At 39.3% G+C, this 8,423-nt stretch overlaps 1 long non-coding RNA gene across 1 annotated transcript; it reads right to left on the bottom strand.

The window, feature by feature from the left end:
- Positions 1–5,723: 5,723 nt before the first annotated feature.
- LOC123165059 (uncharacterized) lies at positions 5,724–6,784 on the bottom strand. Its single transcript, XR_006482749.1, has 5 exons — positions 6,708–6,784; positions 6,574–6,621; positions 6,329–6,373; positions 6,076–6,120; positions 5,724–5,997 (listed from the first exon to the last, which is right to left on the bottom strand). It is a non-coding gene; the product is annotated as an uncharacterized lncRNA (long non-coding RNA).
- Positions 6,785–8,423: the final 1,639 nt, after the last annotated feature.

Below are 8,423 nucleotides of genomic sequence, written 5' to 3' on the forward strand. Positions count from 1 at the left end.
AAAATTGTATATTCCACTCTATTTGCAGAACTAATTAATTGCGCCGATGTGTACATTCTCATCGGTGGCAGTGTCATTGAATCTTTAATTTGACCTAGTTAGATTTGCTAGGATGTGCTCAGTCAAGAAAATTTATATCGCGTATGCAACAAGAAATTACACATAATAGAACGGATAATTATTTGAAAGTGTATTAACAGTTTTTTCACCTTTCAATAATGCGCCTTATATAGTTCAGTTCCATGACAAACCAAGAGGGAAATGTACTATTTTCTGTCACATGTGGATGTGATCCTCGTGTCCATGGTTCAGGATGGCAAATGTCCACCATATTTCACCTAAAAAGCAGACACCTTTCCAAACTGAAGAAAAATGTACTACTCCTTATACGCATAGACAAGAGGAAAAAAAGATACCATGGTATTGGCTTTTCATAGTTTAACAAAACATAGTAGAAACTGCGGGTTCATTATTTAGGAAAACCAGTATTTCTCATGGTGTGAACATAATATCCTGCCATATGGGTCTCGTCGTGTGTAATTTCCTTGATCTTGCCATCAAATTAGCACAAGTCTTAATGTAATAGCTCTCTGGCTAGCTAGGTCTTGATATTCTTCATAGACAGCTATTGGTATGCAGATGGTATAAATAACTGTCATGGCGCAGTTTTTCTTGATTTGACTAGATGATGTGTATATATATGGTAGATGTTTCCTTGGTCATTGCAGATCAGAGTAAAATTTAATTTCTCAATACATCAAGTCAAGCCTTTTACGTGTATAATTTGGACGATATACATTCATGATCATTAATTAGTCAGTTAGGGTTTGTCAATGTCGCTATCTTAGCAATGCCCCACAGGATAATTATTGAGTTGGATGAGAGAGAAATGAGAAAAGATTTGCCTTCTCTTAGCTAAGAGATGAGCTCTCACTTAGAAAGATAAGATAGTTCCATCTGTTGTAAAAGATGGCATTTTTAGCTATATATATTTCTAGTTCAGTTTTAATCACACAATTTTAGGAGCATGAAATATTAACTGCTAGATATAACACTAAGAAACAATTCATTGTACAATATGTTTCTATATCTAAATGACATACATGATGTAAGATGAGACAAGCGGTGACCTACCTAATGCCCCAAGTGTAATTAGTACTTCCACCGGTAGAGTGCGACCTCCTTGAACACACCCACGGACGGAGCCGGTGGAGTAGTAGATAGTCTAATACGGGTATCACAATATCCTGTCTTTGTTCTTCCACTCAGAAATTGTATGCAAAGTACACACCATGTTTCTAGATACACATGACATGATAGTGTCCGGTGCAATGACGCACCCCCCCCCCCCCCACCCCAAAAAAAGCTTGTTGGACTGAAACGTTGACATTTCGATTAATAATGCGATAACAGAAACTTTAAATATATATGATTTACTATATGTCTATAAAATATTTATTTAATACAAGTGGCATAATAGATTGAAAATGACTAATCTTTTTTCAATGCATGATGACATATTGAGGTACCATGTTTACGCGTTAGTATTAAGGATCACCTACTTTAGTATTGAGTAAAATAAATTACGAATGATAATAATTTAGGCTTACAGCCGCTGTCCCATTTGCATTGTGGGTTCTGATCTACTGGGCTTTCGCCTTTTTGTTTCACCGCTTCCTCCAAAATCGGCCCCTTTGTTGAAACACCTGGACTTCCCGCGCATCCACATCATCGACGCCCCCAACAACAGATTGCCCGCTCGGCTCCCTACCCCCGCTTCCAGGTTCCAACTCTCTCATTGTCTCCCACCATAGAACACATTGTTGACGGCGCACGCAATACTGGAGCAAAGCAAGAGGCAGCAGGGCTGCAAGAAGAAGGTGATTGCAACTCTGCAACGGCATCGCTACCTACCTGCCCAACCGCCTCACCAAAATCACCCTCAGAGTCTTCTTCTAGATTGCGCGTATCTAGCTCACAGGCCTCTCCACCACTTTTACATAGGTCGGTAACCTTTGCATGTTTCCATTGGTGCTTGCTGCTATATGTGTGTCAGGTTGGAGAACCCGTCACATCACCCTCCCCCAAGGGCCACCTTCCATCTCCATTTCTCCTCCTATCCATGGCATGTATTATGTACAAGGGTGTCCCGATCTTTCGAAGAGAAATACATGTTGATTTGGCTGGAGTTGACTTTGAAGATCCGACTAGAATGTGAGACGATGTTGCGCCTATGTAATCGCTAAACTAACTCCATAGTTTTTATTGACCGGGCCGGAGCACGATCAACATCACCATGAAGGTCTAATTTCTTGAAGCAATCGAACTATACTATGTAATCTGGATATTGTGAATATAGATAAAGTGGTTTTGGTTTGTGTTAGGCACAAACAAAGTACACACAGTTGCAGTTGTGTTGAGTCTTAGATAAACACATCCGACCTAAACGAACCCCTGTGACAATATTTATGGTTGGGCAGGGAAAATTTGGCTAGTCCTAAGAGCGGGCCGAATCCAAACCGAGGTAGGGTTTCTTCATTAATAAGGACTCTAGAAACTGCCTATGGTCATGTATTTCAACAAGGGTCTGGTTCAAATGTAAGGTGATGCAATACCTACAGAAACTTCATACGACAACGAATCTAAAGATTTTTTTTAGCATATAGCATATCTTTCGTTAGTCAAAATGAAGAGAAAATCCCTCATTCGACTTATAAACCCGAATGGAGACAGTACAATTGTGCGAATATTTTTCTGATCTTTTGACGCACCATATATAAATATGGAACATAGCCTACTGCCACAACCTCTATATCCATCAACTCCCTTTCTATGTAGTATTTGGTGTCTTAGAAGACGAGAAGTAATAGTATGCTCGGCAGAACGTTCCCTAGAATGCGAGTGGTCGATGACTCCTTGATTAGTTGCATACATGTGACCTCTACTCCCTCCGTTTCTAAATATAAGTCTTTTAAGAGATTCCATTATGGATTACATATGGAGCAAAATGAGTGAATCTACACTCTAAAATATGTCTATATACATCCATATGTAGTTTGTAGTGAAATCTTCACAAAGACTTATATTTAGGAACGGAGTGAGTACAACTTATTATTACGGTTCATTTTTTTTTTCATTTCAATAATGCGACATGATCGAGTCAATGCATGCTTTGTCGGACAGGGAACCATCCACTTGTCCATGGATCAATGGAATAAATACTGATTTGCATACCTGTTTTTCTACTGTAATAATAATCAAGCCAATAATAATAAGATTTCTCGGTCATTGGCAATCTTTGCCCCATTAATTGATCTCAGCTGAACTTTCTGTGCTGAGCTGGTTGTGATTTCACTCCCTGACTTCGTACTTCACGGCTGTGCACACGTACACACGTCCAAATTGATATACATTCCAATTGAACGTGAGAAGATGGAGTTTTCTAAGTGGCCTCTACAACTTAGGGACGTAAAACCAGGTGGAATGTATATGTATCTATTTGGACGTGTGTACGTGTGCACAGCCGCGGAGTATGAAGTCAGCGAGTGAAATCACAATCAGCTCAGCACAGAACGTTCAACTGAGATCAGTTAATGGGACAAAGATTGCCAATGACAGAGAAATCTTATTATTATTGGCTTGATTACTGTTACAGTAGAAAAACAGGTATGCAAATCAGTATTTAATCCATTGATCCATGGACAAGTGGATATGATGGTTCCCAGTCCGACAAAGCATGCATTGACTCGACCATGTCGCATTATTGAAACGGAAAAAATGAACCGTATATATGAAAAATACATTTTTCTTGATAAAGAGTGCTTTTATTAACTCAAAATGTAGCATTAGGGGTGCTATGCATGATGCATGGACAACCACCTGACCACTGCATAACTACGATTGAAGGCACATTATATATGGTAACTGAATTTTCAACCATAATGTGCTTTCCATCGTAGTTATGGAGAGGCCAGGTGGTTGTCCATGCATCATTCATAGCATCCCCCTAATGCTACATTTTGAGTTAATAAAAGCACTCTTTATCAAGAAAATGTATTTTTCACATTTCCATCGTAGTTATGCAGTGGCCAGGTGGTTGTCCATGCATCATGCATAGCATCCCCCTAATGCTACATCTTGAGTTAACAAAAGCACTCTTTATCAAGAAAAATGTATTTTCACATATATGTGGCACATAATAAAGTAGTAGTGTCAATAAGAAATATGGGAAAGTGAATTAGCGAAAAATGAGTTAGACTTGCACTAGTCCAAACTGTGTAACCATTGCAACTATATGGTATATTCATCACAGCAAAAGATTGGGATTATATAGTAGAAAGGTATCAAACGTTAATATCCCTTTACAAGGCCATAGTGGTTTAACTCCCCCGTTGAGTTTTCGCCCTGTCTATTCTCTCAGGAGACAGGCGGTGACCAACTTCCATACCCGATCTCCGCTGGCGAGGGCGCCGGTCCCTCTCCCTCCGCTTGGCACTCCGACGGCAGGAGGGAGGGGGGATCCCGTTCTTCTGTTCTGGCCTAGTAGGTAGGGTTAGGTTTTGTCTACTGTGGTGCGTCGTTGTGGTGGTGGGAGCGGCGTCCGGGTGAATAAATGTGCTTTCCACCGTAGTCTTGCCGAGGTCGTGTGGTTGCCCATCATGTGTAGTATCCCCTTAGGGCTACATTTCGTGTTAATAAAAATGACCTTTATCGAGGAAAAAATAATTTTCACTGGATACGGGACAAATACTAAAGTAGTAGTGTCAATGATAAATATTGACAAGTGAATTAGCGGAAAATGAGTTAGACTTGCACTAGTGCAAAATGTGTAAACATTGTACCTATATGGTATATTCATCATAGTAAAAGATTGTGACTATATATTAGAAAGGCACCAAGCGACAGAACATATGCTTACATTGTGAAGTAATTTGTTGTGGTATTACTCACGGGTTTCTTTTCTTGGGTGACGGCTCTACAGGGCACCTCCTGTACCCCCACCGATTTTGGCAAAGTTTGCTTAGATTAAAAGAAAGAGATCAAATGTTTTCAAAATTTAAAATTTTATTTAATAATTCAGGGCATTATTTTGACTGCTATTACTGGTAATCGGTGTGCACTAACATATTCTCCAACCGAAAAAACCTTGGTAATATTATTTTGTAATAGTGTTCCCTCTTTCGCTCCTTCCTTCACCGGACCTATGGGTATCCCCCTCACCCCTCTCACCTTTGACCCCCCCCCCCCCCCCCCGCCACAATCATTGGTTTTTCCTCACTGGTTGTCCTGTAAACCATCTCAACTTGCCCCACATCATATTGGCTTAACAAATAAAGTCATGTTTTCCTTGCTAAGCCAATAAGTGATGGTTCAAGCGGCAATTGAAGTCTATCTGTCAGCCACACAATCATATTAATGATAAAACTATAGGTAAATCGTGGCTATTGTGTACAAAACTAGTAATTAAAATTTTAGTGCCGCTGATGTTCAAGCGTCTATTGCAATGCATGAGGCAATTGCCTTTTTTTGCGGGTAATTGCCTAGTTAATTACATAAAATTCCAGAAAGTGTATTCAATTCGTGAGAACTCATGATGTGATAGAATATTTATTCATGTTATGCAGAGTTTGTCAAAGATCCAGACTGATACCGCTCAAGATAAAATTCACAGGTTTTAACAAAAAAAGGATAAAATAAACTCCACGCCAAAAAAGAAGATAAAACTCAATACAATCCCAATTTATTAATACATGTGAATACAAGACCAACATATGAACTTAGGACAGTGTACAAATGCACCAAGCAAGCACGTACAAACTACTAACACTAGATTGATCCATATTTCCTTTCCACCTCTTAACATTTACTAATAAATACTAGCAAGTCTGCAGTAGATTCTCATATCATTCTTCTTCGGCATCGATCAATCCAAACAAGAGAATTATTTTATATCTGGATCCTGAATTGCCGATTAATTGGAAGTACTTGTATCCTTGCCTGAAATTAAAATAAATTTTCTGTATGTCAGGTTTCTGCAGCGCCACATGAATTATATGCAGACGAATATATATCTACCATTTTTATCCGGCTTGTTCCTTAGTGCTTTATCTTTCTTCTTTTCTGCACGCACAACAATTGGTCATGTCAAGAGAAAGTGCAACAGAAATCTTTTGGAGAACGAGGAAAAGAAGCTAGATCAAAAAGGTAGGCCCACATCGACGACGGTGCATGCATGCATGCACACGACGATCGGTACGTTAGCTCAGTAGCTACTACTCTTACTTAGAGACTAAAGTAATGTAATCTCGAGTGCTGGAGTACTACTAACCACCATTAGAAGCAGGTGGTTTCTGCACAGGCGCTGGTGGTTTCCCTGCACGGCAATATCAATCAATCAAACACTAGTACTACACGGATATGAAAATCAATCAAACACTAGTACTACATGGATATGAAAAGCAATCAGTTTGCATTCATGCATGTGATTAAGATGTTAGGAGATCAGTTATGCTTTTCAATGTAACATAAGGCTAAATTTGGAGAGGCTGCGATGAAGATAGAGTCGATGAGAACCTTGCGCATAAGTTTCCAGTCCAGGCATAGGACCTCTATTACTCGGCGCTGCATGGCAATAAAAAGATATAAACTTTAATTTAATTGGTTAATGAACGAAACTATGATATCTGGAGGTTAACTAGCTAGCTCACCCTTCGACTTGGGCGGCATGTTGTTTGGAGTAAGAGAGGCCTTGATCCCTAACTAGGCGTGTTCAGCAAGTTTGAGCTGTGGATTGCCAAATGCTTGACAAAAGTTCGCTTCTTATAGGCTTACGCATGAAAAAACCTAGAAATTGCATTTAATTAGGACGATCATGACATCTCTTGAGGAAATATTATATATGATCTATTTATAAAACTGATTAATTAGACTGATGTATACATGCATAAATTCATACGAGTGCCACTGTCATTAAATCTTCAATTTGACCAGGATTTTTGCCCAGTCTATACATATATCACATAAGCAGTTCAGAGTTACAGGGATTTTTTTTTGCATATGCCTACCAAATGGGAGCTGGGTTCCATTATTATTTATAATTATAACAGAACAGCGGTTCAGATGGAAATAAGTGAAACTGGATGAAGTCCAAACAGACCAAAAGGCACGAACAACCTATGAGCAACCTAGCTACATACGCACAGTAAATGGATAATTATTCGAAAGTAGATTTAGATGTTGTTTCTACCTCTCAGTAATGCACCCTAAAGTTCAGTTCCCTGAACATGGCTAAACATAGAGAAAATATACTATTCTCCTGTCAAGTGACATATGTTGTGGTCCGCTTGTACATGGTTCAGGCTGGCTAGTATCTGCAATAGTTCAACCCGCAAAAAAATAAATATCCGCAGTAGCTCACCTAAAAAACATGTATCTGCCCAAACTATATATGTTAATGAAAAATGCACAAAAATATATATTACTAGAAAACAACACGATATGTACGGATGAATCCACTCAATGTGTGAATGTCTCGCAAGAGTCTTTTTTTTGCGAATAATGTCTCGCAAGAGTCTGGTTGAGTGTAATTTCGTTGATCATGCCACTTAAATTGGCACAAGTCGTTTGAGAGTTTTCTTAGGTAAAGTCTTTTGGGAGTTAATGCAATAGCTCTCTAATTAGCTACTAGGTCTTGATATTCTACATAAACAACTACTGGTATGCAGATGGTATAACTATCATGGCGGAATTTTCCTTCATTTGACTAGCCGATGTGTATATATATGGTAGTTTTTTCCTTCATCCTTCCAAGTCAGAGTAAAATTAATTTTTCAATACATCCAGTCAAGTCTTGCGTGTATAATTTGCATGATATATTTCCTGATTATTGATTGGGCAGTTCGCTAATTAACAAGTACAAAATGAGCTCGGTATTTCTTCCAGGGAAGAAGGAGACAAAGTAATTCTCAATAGTTTCTTTTTTGATAAATGACACTTCCATTCGATCTTTATATCAAGATGATACAACTGTGCTGAACATATATGAGACCTCTGCATAACAAAATGAATCGGCAACCATCACTGTCCCGTGGTGCAGAGCATGGTCATCTAGCTCTCCAGTCCGAGCAAGCTTAGCTCAAGGTGGGGTATCCATGATAGCCCCCCCCCCCCAACCCCTCAACCGAGTTGTCAGCCCTTTTCGACTACAGTTAGGGCAAAGTCCCCGAGCGACGTGTAAGGTTTCAAGCCAGATCCCTCGCTGGACGACTATGCCCTATCAACCTGTTCTGAAGTATATCTGATCATTACTACATGTGCTCGGACCATTCAGAGACTGGTTGCCTTAGGTTGGTCGTAATGGTAGTATCATATCTAGTATTATGCATGCCAACTAAGTAATTTTGATGAGGTGACATACAATTAAA

The sequence above is a fragment of the Triticum aestivum genome, chromosome 1D (assembly GCF_018294505.1).
Source record: "Triticum aestivum cultivar Chinese Spring chromosome 1D, IWGSC CS RefSeq v2.1, whole genome shotgun sequence".
In the NCBI taxonomy this organism is placed as follows: domain Eukaryota; kingdom Viridiplantae; phylum Streptophyta; class Magnoliopsida; order Poales; family Poaceae; genus Triticum; species Triticum aestivum.